Genomic DNA, 16364 nt, shown 5'->3' on the forward strand with positions numbered 1-16364 from the left:
ACCCTCCCCATGGACTCTGAACTTTGTGCCCGGTGTCTATAGAAATGGCATACCAATGGAAAACCAGACCCCGGATAAAAGAGCCTCAGGACTTGGACTTGGACTCTCTGTTGCCTAAAAGAATATGCTAATTATCTCTGAAACAGAACAAAGCGGTAAATTCCATTATGTTTATCGAGATATGACCACAGGCCTATTGATAAATATCCAGTGTTTATCTAGTCTTGTGACACATGAATCATGGGTTAACTTTGATCGTATCTCTCTTTTACCTTGTCCAGGCTAGTTTCAAGGAATTTGGGGAGGTGGGTTTGAGCAAGTACACTTAGGGTCTATAAGGTTTTCACAAAAACTGGTCGGGGTCCTTGGCTAAGAGGAGACTCTGCCTTGGGCCCGCCGGTGTAATAAACTGCACTCCACTATCTGCATTGTCCTTCTGAGTGAGTTTGTTTCCTGGAACGCGTGGCTACAAGGCACACATTTCAAGTAGAACTATGTGTATCAACTGGGTAAATAATGCTGAATGAAGGAAAAAAGTAATCTGCAGGATATGCACAGAATGTTCCACTTACACACAGTTTTAAAAGATACTAAAATAAGACACTGTTCATGGACACAAACATACAATCTAAAGACAAAACAATATGCATAAGAATAATATACCATATTCATATATGGTTAATTCCAAGGAAGAAGGAAAGGGCTTCAACTACAATGGGCTTTTTTTTTTAAAGGTAAGAGACCTAAAATTGTGGCAAGTTGCTAGATGCTCCCTGAATATCTGCTTTCCTCTTGTCTCTTTTCAAACTATTGTACTGTGACTGGCAATTTACATATCCTGGCCTGCCACACAGATTAAGGTAGCCACTAAGGATTAATTTTGGAGAAGGAAATGGCAACCCACTCCAGTATTCTTGCCTGGAAAATCCCATGGACAGAGGAGCCTGGCAGGCTACAGACCATGGGATCGCAAGAGTCGGACATGACTTAGTGACTAAACCACCACCAAGGATTAATCAGAAATCACTGGGCGGGGCATGGAAACTGAAAGGAACTGACTTCACTGCCCAGAGTGTAAACATGAAGAACGGAGCTGAACCGAATATTAGTACTAACTGACACAGAATCAAACAGCGAAAAATGTAAAGACAAGACACGGGGAAAAGGTGAGTTCATGGCTGTTCCTTCTCTTCCGCTACAGTACTCTTCTGTACGTTTAAAATCTTTTATTTAAAAAATATCCTTTACTTCTCAGATATTGAACAGAGATTCTTAAATGTCACCCATAGGCAGATGATGACCCACAGATCAAGCCAAAATGCACAGGCAACATGTATACTACTGAGGCAGCCAAGCAGAGTGGATAAAGAATTCACTAGAAACTGGCCAACCAACCACACTCCAAGAACGCAGACAGTACTATGCTATTATCACCAGCACGGCTACTGCCAGTTTGGACAACAAACAAGACTGTAAGATCCCACAGTCTCTTGGCTCCGGGCTTGGGATGAGAAAAACCAAAAACATTTGCAGACTAAATGGAAATCTCTGTTGTCATTCCCTTTCCCTATTTTTCCTTCTCCCATGCATTCCCCAGAGCTCAGTGCCATACTTTTCCTCCTCCTCCATGGAATCATCTGGAAAGAGAGAAGGGGGAAAAAATATCAAAGAACAGAACCCTCAAATGAAACCTGGCTTTTATGACTGCAAACATGAAGAGGCTTTTGAGAATTACTTCACTTAAAACACTGTCTGATGTTACCTGGATGTTAACTTTAAGTGACCTTTTGAGATTGAAAAAGTTTTAAATTTGCTCAACAGACCAAAATGGAAATCTGGGCTGGAGGTAGGCATCAGACCAAGATGATGGTCTGAAATATTTAGTTACCATTAAAACAAAACAGGAAAACAAAAACAAAACACCAACCCTTTGTTAATCTATTACTGTGTTACAGAAAGACGGTATTCCAGTTAGTCGTGAATTCTACTTCACGAATTTATTCCAGGTCCACACACTACAGGGCTTCCCTGGTGGCTCAGTGGTAAAGAATTCACCTGCCAATGCAGGCTTCTTCTTGGGTTGGGAAAATCCCCTGGGGAAGGAAATGGCAACTCACTCCAGTATTCTTGCCTGGAGAATCCCAGGGACAGAGAAGCCTGGCAAGCTACACACTCCATGGGGTCGCAAAACAGCCAGATACAACTTGGCGATTAAACAACAAGCACCAAAGATTATAAGACATGCTCTTCAGATTCTCCCCTTAACCAGCCAGCAATGTGGTATATATCAGGTTTTGTGGGGATTTTTTCCCCCAATTTGGTTTCTCCCTAACACCACTTAACCTCTTTGGTGCTTATATTGTTTCTGCATTTTCTCTTGCTGTTTTTACACAACTCTGGCCCTTTGCCTTTTTTCTCTGTGAATAGCTATTTTCTACCTCACTCCCTTAATTCAGTCTTCTAGTTTCACATGGCTTCTGCACTGATGCCACTTAAGATCCACACTAGGAGATAATACCCCAAGTGTATTTTTTTGGAATTTTTTTTCAGCTGTTTGGGAGCAAACACAGGATTGCTTCCTGCTCTCAGAAACCCTCAAAACCACTGCAATTAGGATATTAATCATTTAACAATATAATAGAAAGTTAACAAGGAAACTGTTGAAAAAGTCCCTGGAATAAATCTATTTAATTCACATCAAGAACTCAAAACATTACTTCTGCACTATTTTTTAAAGTTCCACTTAGTTCTCAAAATTATATTCTGCCAAAACCTCGGAACACTTGGGTCATTGCTCCTTTCCTTATTATACACACTGAACAGTTACACATTTTTCTTTATTATTGACAAAAATACAACCAAAAGGTAAATTTTCTACAGATGATATTTCTCCATGTCAGAACTTAAGAATCAAGTTCATCAATAAGTAGAGTTTTCCAAACACATTATGTTACAGCCTAGATTTAGCTTCCTCCTTACAATCATAAATTCAAGAAAAATAACTATAAAATATTAAAATAAATAAATAAAATATTTAAGATATGTTTAAACATTATCTAAAAGCATAACTTTTAATGAACATAAAATAGTTTTATAGGCTTAATGAAAAGTCCTAACAGTACTTCAGGAAACTGTTAAATTTAACAGCTTTCAGTCTGCATTTTGCTGTGCTGTTGAGGATAGTACTGCTCTGTACATGTTAACTGATTAACAAAAGAAGAACAGCAAAGCAGTCTTAAGGGAGATAAACCCTTTACCTAAAATTGCAAAGATTTTGGTTTTATTATAAAGAACTCTAATCTTGAGAGAGCATAAAGAAAAGAAAAAAAAGGGAGGGGAGAGAAATAATAAAAACTAGGTACTGCTTTATTTCTTAAGAAGGGTTTTTTCACAATAACCAAAAGTAACGTGTGGACCTGTTTGACTTGAGTCAAAAAGCCAACTCAAACGGACACTAAGGGACCATTGGAGAAATTCGACTATGGACTGGGTAACAGATGATACTAAGCAATTATTGTTAATTTTATTAGGAATAACAGCTAGATGTGAAAATACACTCACTTTTAAAAGATCCACTATGAAGACTGTTAGAGGCAAAACAGCATGATGTCTCATATTGCTTTAAGATTCTTGGGTTTCTAATGCAACAGCTTAAATCAACTATGCCACAATAAAATTAATTTTTAAAAAAGATACTTGGGCTTGGGAGGAGGGTGGTAGAAAGAAATGAGAGGTGAAGCACACGTGGCAAATTTTTAACTTTTGCTGAATCTGGAAGATGGAAACTAGAGTCAGGGGTTCGCTTTACTATTTCCTCTACTTTTAAATATATTACAATTTTTTGAGATATAAAGAAACAATTTTTAAATTTGTTTCAGATAGCTAAAAGCCGATTCAGAGTTATGAATAGATTTAAAATCCTACTTTGGCAGGCCAATTATCGAACACACTGTTTTTTTTTGTGAATGAAATCAAGTCATGAATACATTCATTCACTTAACTTCAATATAATAAGCACCTATGTACTATACACCAAGCATGTAACCAGACCATGGGAGAATAAAGGTGAGTTAGACCATGTCATTATCCTTAGGGAGGAGACAGCTAATATAAACGTCTGTGATCAGGATACTGATGTGGTAGGAAAGGAGGTTACAGAGAACAGAAGCCACAGACCAAAGATCCACGGGAAAACTTTATCATTTTTCAGCTGAAGAAGCTGATATGTCATGAGTTTCAGGGGTGAGCAACATTTAGAGAACTGAAAGGTCTAAGAGGTCAGAGAAGAGTCTGGAGAGTGGAACATAAAAGCAGAAGATGACAGAGCTCTGAGAAAGAAGCTCCCACAATGCTACCTGCTACAGAGGATGGTGAGTGACACTGGAAGCTGGTTCTGCCATGTATTTAGCAAGTTACACAGAGTCTGCTGATTTAAACATGACACCAAAACATCAGAGGGTCTCACAAACAGTGCTAATTAAAAGAAATTACACCTTACTCAGGACTTCGGGGTAAGGCTATTTCAAACCTTACTATCAGCCACATTAACCACATGCTGGATTAAGAAAAACAAAAAACCAAAACCTCAAGTTCCCAAAGCAAGAAAGGTTATCCTTTCTTTTAATGGAGATTTAGGTTGCAAAAGGAGAATGAAGGCAGAGCCACCGCTACTGAACTTGTTCAGGGCCACTATACAACAAAATCCTCCCACAAGCCCAAGAGCTAGGAACCATTAAGCCCATTGTCGAACACGTAAGAATCCTGATGTCCTGATGCTCTAAGGCAGGGAGGTAATTTGGCCAAAAGAGACTCTGTCAAAGGCCAGAACTCACAATCAGTCAAGTCCCAGTAAACATGGTAAACCCATACATCTGTATTCTTTATTGTCCACCTTTGGAAGGTACATTCATTGAATCACATGATGATGTCTTTTTTGCTATCTTAGTAATCCAGTTTGTGAGAGATCTGTCCATGTTGATTTATTAATAGTTCATTACCTCTGGCGCCACAGAGCAGGGGTTGGCGAACCACTACTTTTATAAATAAAATTTTATGGAAACACAGCCACACCCATTCTATTTGTTTATGTATGGTTTATGGCTACTTTTGCTCTACAATAGCAAAGCTGAGCGATTACAAAAGAGACTGCACAGCCTGAAAAGCCTAAAATACTATCTGACCCTTGATAGAAAGTTGGCTGGATTTGGCTGTAGAGCATTACAGGAGTATACTGGGTATTATTCAACTTTTATAATTTTGTCAATGTAGTTTTAATTTACATTTCCCTGTTGACAAATATTTAGTGGCTACTCATTTTTTTCTATGAAAAGCTTTTCCTCTCTATTGCTCATTTATCGTTTCTCATTAACATATGTATGTGTACTGACATATATACATATGAGCGTATATATTACTGAGATGAGACCAAAAAAAATCTTTGTCAGTTGTGTTAGAAATAACTTCTACTTGTGCACTTGTGACTCGTCTTTACACACTGTTTTCTGTTCTTTTAGCTTATTTACTTGCTGAGCCAGGTCTTAGCTGCAGCATGTAGGATCCCATTGCCTGACTAGGGACCGAAGCTAGGCCCCCAGCACTGGGAGTGTGGAGGCTTAGCCACTGGACCACTAAGGAAGTCTTGACACACTGTTTTCAACAAGAAACAAAAGATCTTAGTTTTAATACAGCACAATTTTTTAACCTTTTCCTTCAACAGCTGTGCTTCTGGAAACTAGTTAAGAAAGCCTGAAATCATAAAGCACCCTCTAAAGGCTTAAGTTTTGCCTTTCATAAGTTTTTAATCTATCTGGAAAATTTTTTTTTTTTTAATATGGTGTGAAGTAAGAAACTATCCCCACTCCTCACTAATTTCTTGGATTTTTTTTTTTTTTTTTTTTTTTTTTGGTGCCATTCTGATAGCGTGAGCTCCAACACCAAACCTGGTGAAGAATGGACGTGTAGTTACCATTTCCCAGGGAGGACTGCTCACCTAGACAATGACAGATAACCTGAGACGAGCAATCCTCCTTGCCTCAATCTGCTGTCCCCACCCATGCACTATGTAATAGGTTTTTAAATTTTTTCCTAGTTTACCTACCAACATCTTTTAGGGAATTTCAGCTTTACACAAGGGTCTCTGGACCTAACTTCTCAGGTTGCTTGATCTGGAGACTCTGTCTAGACAGTTCCCCCATCAGTTCAGTTTGGTTCAGTCACTCAGTCGTGTCGGACTCTTTGCGACCCCATGAATCGCAGCACGCCAGGCCTCCCTGTCCATCACCAACTCCAGGAGTTCACTCAGACTCACGTCCATCAAGTCCTTGATGCCATCCAGCCATCTCATCCTCTGTCGTCCCCTTCTCCTCCTGCCCCCAACCCCTCCCAGCATCAGAATCTTTTCCAATGAGTCAACTCTTTGCATGAGGTGGCCAAAGTACTGGAGTTTCAGCTTTAGCATCATTCCTTCCAAAGAAATCCCAGGGTTGATCTCCTTCAGAATGGACTGGTTGGATCTCTTTGCAGTCCAAGGGACTCTCAAGAGTCTTCTCCAACACCACAGTTCAAAAGCATCAATTCTTCGGCACTCAGCCTTCTTCACAGTCCAACTCTCACATCCATACATGACCACAGGAAAAACCATAGCCTTGACTAGATGGACCTTAGTCGGCAAAGTAATGTCTCTGCTTTTGAATATGCTATCTAGGTTGGTCATAACTTTTCTTCCAAGGAGTAAGCGTCTTTTAATTTCATGAAAACCCAAAGCTCCAGGTCTCCAGGTGATCTGGTACCCCGGCACAGCAGCCATAATCCCATTAGCTTACCTCCCTGGATTCAGGATGTCTTGTTTTTGACTTCTGAGGAGTTTCCTTACTTGCTTGTCAGTTAATCTACACATTTAAAAGGCACTCTGAATATCTGATCCAGTATCTGTCATGTTTCATAAGAGGAAACATTTTTCTTCTTTTTTTTTTTAACTCTCTAATTTGCCACACTGCCAAAACTGAAGCCTCTATACATTCTGAATAGTTTGTTGCTGAGTATCCTCCCCCAGCCAAGAAACGTACCTCTACTTCTAAAACCCGAAAGAAAAATGATTCATTTGATTAACAAAAACATACCCAACACTGTTCTACACACTTGGCATATATCACTAAATAAAGATTAACGCATTCAAAAACCCTAAGTGGGAGGAGAGGCACAGACAGAAAACAGTAAAACATAAGCAAACTAAACTGTATCCCAGAAGGTAGCAGGAGCAGTGGGAAGGAGAAACAATCCTTTAAGAAGGCTCTGGAGTAAGGTGGGGACTTCAACCTTAAACAAGGTAGCTGTTACTAAGACAATAAGTATTTCCACCACATACCACCAATTAATTTTTACCAGACATACAATTATAAGAAATGAACATTTTCCTCTCCTCTTGATGTGAAGTAGGATGCTAAGCAGCCTACAGATATGTTAATATTACACAACTCGATCCACTTCAAAGAAACAGAGGTACACTCTAACATTAATAATTGGAGATGCTGCTTAACAAGTTATTATGCTACCTATTCACAATTAAAGTAAATGCAATTTAAAAATAAACTTATGCTATCCAAGCAAAATAGACAATTTAACATTTACTGAGAGAATGGTTAAATGAGAATCATCCTTCATACTTCTAAAGATAATTAGGAATCAATTGCTATCACTAATTAGGCAGTTCTTCTGAATGTTAAACCTAATAAAGAAGGCAATTTGCCCAATTATATTTCATTCTATCTTTTATGGAGATGTGCCCTATTTATAACTCTTTAAAACAGGTTTTTCTCTTTTCATAAGAAGAATCACATAAGAAATTGAGTCAGTAATTAAATCACACCTTAAAACACTGAACTACAAAACTGAGACTGTACTTTCCAGTCCTGTAATTATTTTCATTGCTCTTCTCTGTATCCCTCAATCTTTGCTTCCATCTCTTAAAAGACAGACAATAAAGCTAGAGTTTATATTCTATATAAATACTGTTTTGTAATTATAAACAACGGATGATCTCTTTTTTAATGGTACTGGTAATAATGATGTAATGGACTAATATTCCAACATGGTCACGTCACTTTGTCAGAGAAAACTCCCAAAGGACAGGATCTACAAAACAGGTGGTTTACTTGTAAAAGGAAAAGCTTTAGAGGAAACTGTAATCTTTCTTTAAGATAAAAAATACTAGAAATAGTTCCACATAATAACAAAACAGACCAACTTGAGAATGTTTCCTGAGGCAAAGTGAAAGTGAAAGTTGCTCAGCTGTGTCTGACTCTCTTCGACCCCATGGGCTGCGGCCCTCTAGGCTCCTCTGTCCATGGAATTATCCAGGCAAGAATACTGGAGTGGGTCGCCATTCCCTTCCCCAGGGATCTTCCTGACCCAGGGATTGAACCTGTGTCTCCTGCATCGCAGGCAGATTCTTTACTATCTGAGCTACAGGGAAGCTCCTGAGTTACAACAGCATTGTGAACACAGCAGCATACTAAAGCCAGCCAGTGGTGATGCTGCTTATAGCACTGTCCAAGGCTTCCCTGATAGCTCTGTTGGTAAAGAATCCACCTGCAACACAGGAGACCCTGGTTCAATTCCTGGGTTGGGAAGATCCACTGGAGAAGGGACAGACTACCCATTCCAATATTCTTGGGCTTCCCTTGTGGCTCAGCTGGCAAAGAATCTGCCTGCAATGCAGGAGCTGGGTTCAATCCCTGGATCGGCAAGATCCCCTGGAGAAGGGAAAGGCTACCCACTCCAGTATTCTGGCCTGGAGAATTCCATGCACTTGTCTAGTCCATGGGGTCGCAAAGTCTGACATGACTGAGCGACTTGCAGTTTCACAAGCACTTGCTGGCTTCTTGCCAGCTGTCTCTCTCCTCCACTCTCCCGACCATCAGAATTTCTCCTGTATTTGGCAAGCAGAATTAGATTATGTTACCTTCTCACTTTGTCTGATTACATATTGGGCCTTGATTGAATTTTATTTTACCTACTCTTAGATGTATAAAGAAAGCAACTTGTTTTTTAAAAATCTGGGTTAGGTAATGTTTAATGGCATACTTATTTCTATAAGGTTGCTGCAAATTTCAGTAAAATTTCTTATTGGAAAAGTAAACCTAAGAAAATAAGGTCTCTGGTTGCAATTAATCTTTTTTTTTTCTTAATAAAAGCAAACCAGTGATCATGTATTTTAGGGAAAACAGCCTTTATAAAATTCTAGCAGTGCATGCTAAAACATAGTAAGCTATGCTATATTAACAGCCATTAAATAAAACACTGAAATTCAACTATGGTACCAAGTGGTTCAGAGCAAACACACTATGTTCACTCTCCCACGCAATGTTCCCATTCCAGAGGCATCGACTCCTTGGCCAACGTAGCAGCTTAGCCAAGGAATGAGAAAGAAAGTGAATTTAGGGGTCCTGGGACCTAACTCCCAACACAGATGCACTGTTATACACACTTGGCATACATCACTAAAGAAAGATTAACACCTTCAAAAACCCTAAGTGGGAGGAGAGGTACAGACAGAAAACAGTAAAACATAAGCAAACTAAACTGTATCCCAGAAGGTAGTAGGAACAATGGAAAGAAGAAATAACAATCCTTTAAGAAGGATCTAGAGTAAGGTGAGGACTTCAACCTTAAACAAGGTAGCTATTACTAAAACAAGTATTTCCACCACATACCACCAATTAATTTTTACTAGACACATAATTATAAGAAATAAGCATTTTCTCTTCTCTTGACGTGAAGTAGGATGCTAAGCAGCCTACAGATATCTTAATACTACACAACTCGATCCACTTCAAAGAAACAGAGGTATGCTCTAATAACCCATACAGTATCCCATACAGCTGTAACCCAACACTGGAACCCACACAGCTCTCTTTATCTATACGTTGAAGCTTGGTAGAAGATATTTGAGAACACACTCCTGCTACTAAAAAGTTACAAAACCATCCACCTAGAGCAGCAGGTCTTAAAATGGCGGCAGTCCAGGGACCCCATCTGGGGTGGGGGGTCCTCAAGATCCTTTCAAGAAGTCTGCAAGGTTAAAACTAACTGAATACTAATATGAAGTCACCATTCGCCTTTCACTCTCATTCCACCACAAGTATATCGCTGAGTCCAGAGGATAGGGGATATATGATATCGAAAAGACTGACTAGGGAAGATCTGAGAATCCGGCTGTGAGAAGCTGGACAATGAGATGTGCACAAATGTAACACTTTCACACTTCTCACTCATTTTTTGCTTTGGAAGACAGTTATTTTTTTTAGTACATTTATATTAACATGTAATGGGTTTATTATTTTAAATCAATTAATGTCTTTAAAGTGTCTAGGTCATCTTTCATACGATAAACATTAAGAGGCATAACCCACACACAAAAAAACTTTGAGGTCTTCAATAATTTTTTGGTATAAACGGGTCTAGAGAACAATAATATTGAGAGCCACTGGTCTCCAGAATAAAAACCAAAATTCACAGTAAAACATTCCATACTTACATTCATTCCACAAGCACGCAGCAGATGCCAGCTGTATGCTGGACTCTAGGTGCGAGGGACATGGCAATAAACATGACAGAGCGGCTCCTGCCAAGTGTCGAGACACAGATTACAAATACAAAATAAACAAGAAGCGTCAGCTAGCAAGGAGCACTCCGAAAATAAAAAAAAGGACAGGTGCTGTGTTAGCAATGGCCTGGGCAGTTCCTCTCTGCCTTTCCTGCAGCAGTGCCACTGAGGAGGAGACGGGAGCCACAGCCGAGCCTGCAGGAGCACCGGGGCCCTGCCCCTCGAGAGCCACCCCCAGTCCGCACCTCCCTCAGGGGCCCTGCCTGCAACCACGCCCAGGCTCCAGGGCCATGCTGTCTCTTGCTTCCCGTCTCCATCGGTGTTGACTCTTGTGTCTGAAACGGCCTCTGCCCGTCCATCTGCGGGACTCATACACGGCTCAGGTCAGAGCTCCGTGAAGGCCGAAGGTTTGTATTCCTGGGACCCGGGCGATGCCTGCTGACACACAGCTGGGGCTCCTCATCTCATCAGACCCCCGGCTCTGCACACCTCTTCTGACGTCATCAGCAGGTGTACGTTTGTATGTCAAGTCCACTCTCCGACTGTGGGTCCTGGCAGGCATTTTTGAACTCACGGTGTGGAGCAGTATCTGCTTCACGGAGCTATGAGACAAGTGACTACATCACTGAATCAACTTTTAGTCTAACTATAGTTGTAGGTCTTATCTTTAACTACAGCAGGGATTCTGTCTTACCTTTCTATCACCTACAGAATCTAACACATCACACACACTCCAAAAATGTTCACCAGATTACTGAACTGAATTTCACCTGCAAAGCACTTTATGAACTTCAGAGCCATTCTGTAAAAGGCAACACCCTCAAACAGGCATGTCATTTCCCTTATTCTGTTTTTACCCTAATGTGCAAGAGGTGTCTGGTATCCACCACATGGGTCTCAGCTCCTGGCTCGGCGCTTCAGCAAAGGCTCCTCATTAGCCACCAGACTACAGTAAAAGTCAGCCAAAAACGGAAAGTTGAGTAAAGTGGATTCAGCATTCTAGCTGGCAACTTCACAGAGCAATCAAAACAGTAAAAGATGATTCCCAAATTATTCAATTTAGAAGCCTGTTAGGTCTTTTTGTTTCTCATCAAATGAGCTGATTTCTGTTGTGTGAGCTGAGAGGCAGCTCCAGGACATGGCAGCTGTCTGCATCACAAACCCCCTTAATCCCACCATGCTCCTAAGTTTGTAGTTTGTTTGCTTATGAACTTTTTTAGTAGTTCTCTTCAGTTGGCTATCCAATGTATTCTACAATGCTAGAAGAGCAGGTCTACTTCACATTATATTGTCAGTTTTATTAAATCATCATTTAAAATTGGCTAAGCTAATGAAACAAGATATAAAAATCCCCCCTAAAGTAGCTACCTGAGCAACACTTAAGTTTTAAAGTGATGCTCAAGCGCTAGCTGTTTCCGTTTATTTCCATCAGCAGTCATAACTAAAGGGAGTCTCCAAAACCATCTGATTACTAGTTAATAAAAGTATTAAATTAAAAAAAAAAAACTATAGTGACAGGGATGTATACAGCAGACTTTCAACAACACATGCTGGGGACTTCCCTGGGAGTCTAGTGGTTGAGACTCCATGCTCCCAATGCAGGGGGCAGGAGTGGAGTTCAATCCCTTGGTCAGGGAACTAGATTCTACATGCCACAACTGAGAGTTTGTATGCCGCAACTAAGACCGGGTGCAGCCAAATAAATAAAAGAAATACATAAAAACAAATAACAAACACATGCTGCCTGTTCTTCCATGTGCCCCACAGCAACGGAATATCCACCACACTGACACAGGCCCATTCTCAGCTGTAAAGGGCTCATTATCTTCACTGCAGGTTATAAATGTCCTCTGCTTCTCTTCAGTCCCTTTCCTGTGGGGCCTTTCAAGGCTCATTAGAACTCTTGAGGGCATTTACGGGAGAATAAAGAAATTTAAATCTAAACTAACAAAATTTCCAGCAGGGACAGAAACTATGACAAAGATTTAAAAAAAGAAAAGAGAAACCTTGCTGGATGGAAAACTGGGGAACAATTTGGGATACAATTCTCTGGAATCATTTATTTCACCTATCAATGCCATTATTTTTACGACCACTATGAATAACTGATAGCAGTTTTAAATTACACTGACTAAATACGCCTAGAGAAACCTTCAGAAGGACCATTTTTAAAGGTTGAGGTTTGGTCCTGCTATATGGTAACAATGTATCAGCAACTCATTACATATAAATGCTTTGTATTTTCATCTATAAAAGGAGCGGCCTGTACTAAATGCACACTAAGATATCCTTGTAGGGCAGGCTTCACACACCTGTGACCTGTGGAGTCACATGGGGCCCCACACTTGGAAGGGCTCCACATTTGGTTTAATGCTCTGCTTTCACAGTCTTGAAATTCTTGATGGTTTTTAATAAGAGGCCCCACATTTTCACGGTGCACTGGACACTCACATTATATGGCTACTACTATTCCTTGGTGGCGTTAGTGGTAAAGAACCCGCTTGCCAATGGAGGAAACCTAAGAGACGCAAGTCGACCCCTGGGTCAGGAAGCTCCCCTGGAGGAGGGCACAGCAACCCACTCCAGTATTCTTGCCTGGAGAACCCCATGGACAGAGGAGCCTGGCGGGGCTACACAGTCCCCGGGGGTGCAGAGAGCTGGACACAACTGAAGGGATGCAGCACACACGCCATTCCTTTAAATTCGAATACTCTGTGACTCCATGAAAGTACACCTCTACCATCCCAGGCACAATTAAGATTAAAAAACAAACAAACAAAACAAAACAAAACCCTGAAGTCACCTATGCTCTATTAGTCTCAGAATAATGACTTTCCGAATAATTTTCTACCTCTACCAAAAAGAATCAAATGTACATTGAAGATATTCCAAATGCCAGGGACTCATTCCATTTTTAAATATAAAAGATGTTAAGTATTATTTAAGATGTCATTATTACAATGTACTCCTTCAAAGAGATAATCTAAAGGGATTAATATAAGCAAAGAGGAAGCAGCTGATTATAATCAATACAAAAAATTAATTCACTTTGTCCCTTACTCTCCCAAATGCTTCTGACCATATCTGTCTTTTTCACCTTTCATATTAAAAAGTAGTTCTGAGGGAAAAAATTTTAACAGTCCCAATAGTACTTATGATTTCAAGAATTAAAACAAAATTTAGTTATAATTAATCTAAATAAACTATGATGTATAGCAGTGTTTTCAACTTATAAACTTCATGCATAATCTAACAGAGCAAACAGAGAAGAGTTCCATGAAAGCAACGGCAGGCTCCAGGTAAAATCATCAAAGAGAAAACACCTTTTCAGAGAAGAGGTCTGAAAAACAGCTATTTCCAGATCCCATGAGATAGGCTGCAGGAGCAAAGCTGAATTAATCTCAAGTTATCCTCTTTATCTGATAAGCTGACAGCACTTTAACTGATCTGAATTTTTTTGTATATAAATTCCATTTCAACCTAAGATCCCTAAAGCACCACTAATTCCGATCAAAGATCAGCTCTCTACAGACAGAGGCAGGCAAAAGGTAAATAAAAAGAAGATTTTAAGTAAAACAAAAACACCATCGTAACAAACAAAAGACTGTCATAGAGATAATGTCCAAAAGAAATCGTAGTTTTGCTAAAACTAGGTAACTGGATTTCTGGATAACTGAGGTTTGTAGCGAGAAGCCTGTATGACACAAAGCACTGTACATACAGATATATGTATACTAAACTGTGTATATATACTGCTCTTTACTGTGGTAGATTCAGGGATTTGCTTTTAGAAACCTTTCACTCTGCACACTAATAGGAAAGCACTGGGAAGTTCTTGCAGGAAAGAGTATCTGAATTTGCATAGATGGTGCCCCTACCATAGCTAGCGCTTAGTTAGGGCGAGGGTGCCGGCCTTCATTCCCTGTGTCTTGACAGAAGAAAAGAGGGTGATGCAGCCAGCAGTCCTCTCCGCCATCCTAGTCAGTATACTTCCCATCTTCATCAAGGATCTTCATTACTGCATTTATCACACAACAGTGCTACTATTCACTTACATCTCTCTCTGCCAAACTGTGAGCTCCTGCAGGGCAGGAGTCACATATCACTTCATTTTTGTGTTTTCTCAATACCCAGGACTGTACTTGAAGTGGGATGACGATTAAGGAGCATTTTAGTAAATAGACACATGAATCTTTGTTTAGTTTAGCTGAAACAATTAGTGGAATAGGCATAAATAGGCATGAAACGAAAGGACATTATGAGAGGTGACTTACATGCCTTTCATACCAAGGCATGATGACAGCCTTAAGCAACGGAGTTTACTTTCAAGATATACCAAGCAGATCGTGAGGGGTCCACTGTTTGAGTCACCTTCTGCAGTTACAGAACCCCCAATTTTCGCAAGGCACATGGACAGCTAGAGTATAGGTACACTCCTCAGTCTGCCTGCAGTGAAGTTCTAGCTGATATGAGAAGTCTTGTGCACCTTTCCTGAGGTGTCCAAAAAGGACTGGAGCTGAGGGCAGGAAAAGGATGAGATGGTTAGACAACATCACCAATTCAATGGACATGCGTCTGAGCAAACTCCAGGAGATGGTGAAGGACAGGGGAGCCTGGCGTGCTGCCGTCCATGGGGTCGGACACAACTTGCAACTGAACGACGACAACAGGCATCCTCTTCTGTTCTTCCTCCGTCATGCTTTGTGGAACGTGAATGTGACAGCTCAGGCCACGAGGATGAAGACTAGACCCCGCGAAGGCAGAGGAGAAAGCTGGAGCCACCAAGGTCCCAGAGTCCCATGGAGCTGCCACGTCCACCAAGAGCCGCCTATGCCCCGACTTGGACACGAGAGAGAACAGCTTTTCTTGCCCCAGCTACTGTTTGTTCTGGGTCTTTGGAACAAATACTCCCAACTAATTCTATTCTACAGAATATGCAAGGAACCCAGGACTCCCAAGCCAAGCAGGACAGAAGTGACCAGAGAGCTGGGCACACAGACAGAAGCAGAAATGCAAAGACCCTCGGCAGCTAGAAGTGAACTAGTCTCTTTTCTACTCTCTTATGGCGTTGTAGCAGACTCAGAGCCTTGGGATCAGTCTTGGTGGTTAAATTCTCCAGAAGAGGAGCTAGCTGGTCTCCCTTATCTTGCCAAGCCAGGTCTCACAGAAGCCTGGCTGCCTTGGTCTGGTGCACATTCCTGAAGGCTATAAAATCATGACCAACCAAGAGCACCTTGGAGCAGAGACTGGAGAGGATCACAGTTTCCTCCAGAAGGTGATATAAATATGGCCAGTGCTATGACTGATAGGACTCATACGGCATGGTCAGAATCTAGCAAAAGACATAAATGAAAGAGATCTGATATAAAATCCTGAGCCCCACTTGAAACATTCTAGGGGTCTGAACCAGGATTCTACCCATGTCAGAATTCAAATCCAAAGTGTTACTTTTTAAAAGATGAGGGGCAAAGATGGGGAAAGGTCTTCCTCTAAAGAGAAGTGAAGCAGCTACAATTATCCTGCCCATTCCCTGACCCACCATATCACCTGAGAGGCTGTAGTTACCCTGCCCATTCCCTGACCCATCATATCAGCTGAGAGACATGGAAAATCTGTCTCCTCCAGAAAGAGCCAGGGATCTGATCTCAAAACTGGTATTTCCTCTCTTGAGGACTTTTCCTAAATAACTTGTCTGAAAGTAGCTTTTAAATAAACAAGAGCTAAGAAAACAATGAGGTTAATTTTAATATCATGACCTATA

The 16364-nt window shown here is 40.7% G+C and overlaps 1 protein-coding gene and 1 long non-coding RNA gene across 10 annotated transcripts in view; one reads left to right on the forward strand and one right to left on the reverse strand.

The window, feature by feature from the left end:
• GALNT1 (polypeptide N-acetylgalactosaminyltransferase 1) overlaps positions 1 to 16364 on the reverse strand; it is a 124223-nt gene that overhangs the window by 86468 nt on the left and 21391 nt on the right. The window contains exon 2 of one of the 9 annotated variants that reach the window (XM_060405204.1): positions 10535 to 10621. The exons of the other annotated variants lie outside the window; for them this stretch is intronic. The gene's annotated coding sequence lies outside the window, so the exon portion shown is untranslated. The remainder of the gene's footprint in view (positions 1 to 10534; positions 10622 to 16364) is intronic. 9 annotated transcript variants of the gene reach the window in all.
• LOC114110415 (uncharacterized) lies at positions 1075 to 6886 on the forward strand. Its single transcript, XR_003586655.3, has 2 exons — positions 1075 to 1166; positions 1290 to 6886. It is a non-coding gene; the product is annotated as an uncharacterized LOC114110415 (long non-coding RNA).

Source organism: Ovis aries, chromosome 23 (genome assembly GCF_016772045.2).
Source record: "Ovis aries strain OAR_USU_Benz2616 breed Rambouillet chromosome 23, ARS-UI_Ramb_v3.0, whole genome shotgun sequence".
In the NCBI taxonomy this organism is placed as follows: Eukaryota; Metazoa; Chordata; class Mammalia; order Artiodactyla; family Bovidae; genus Ovis; species Ovis aries.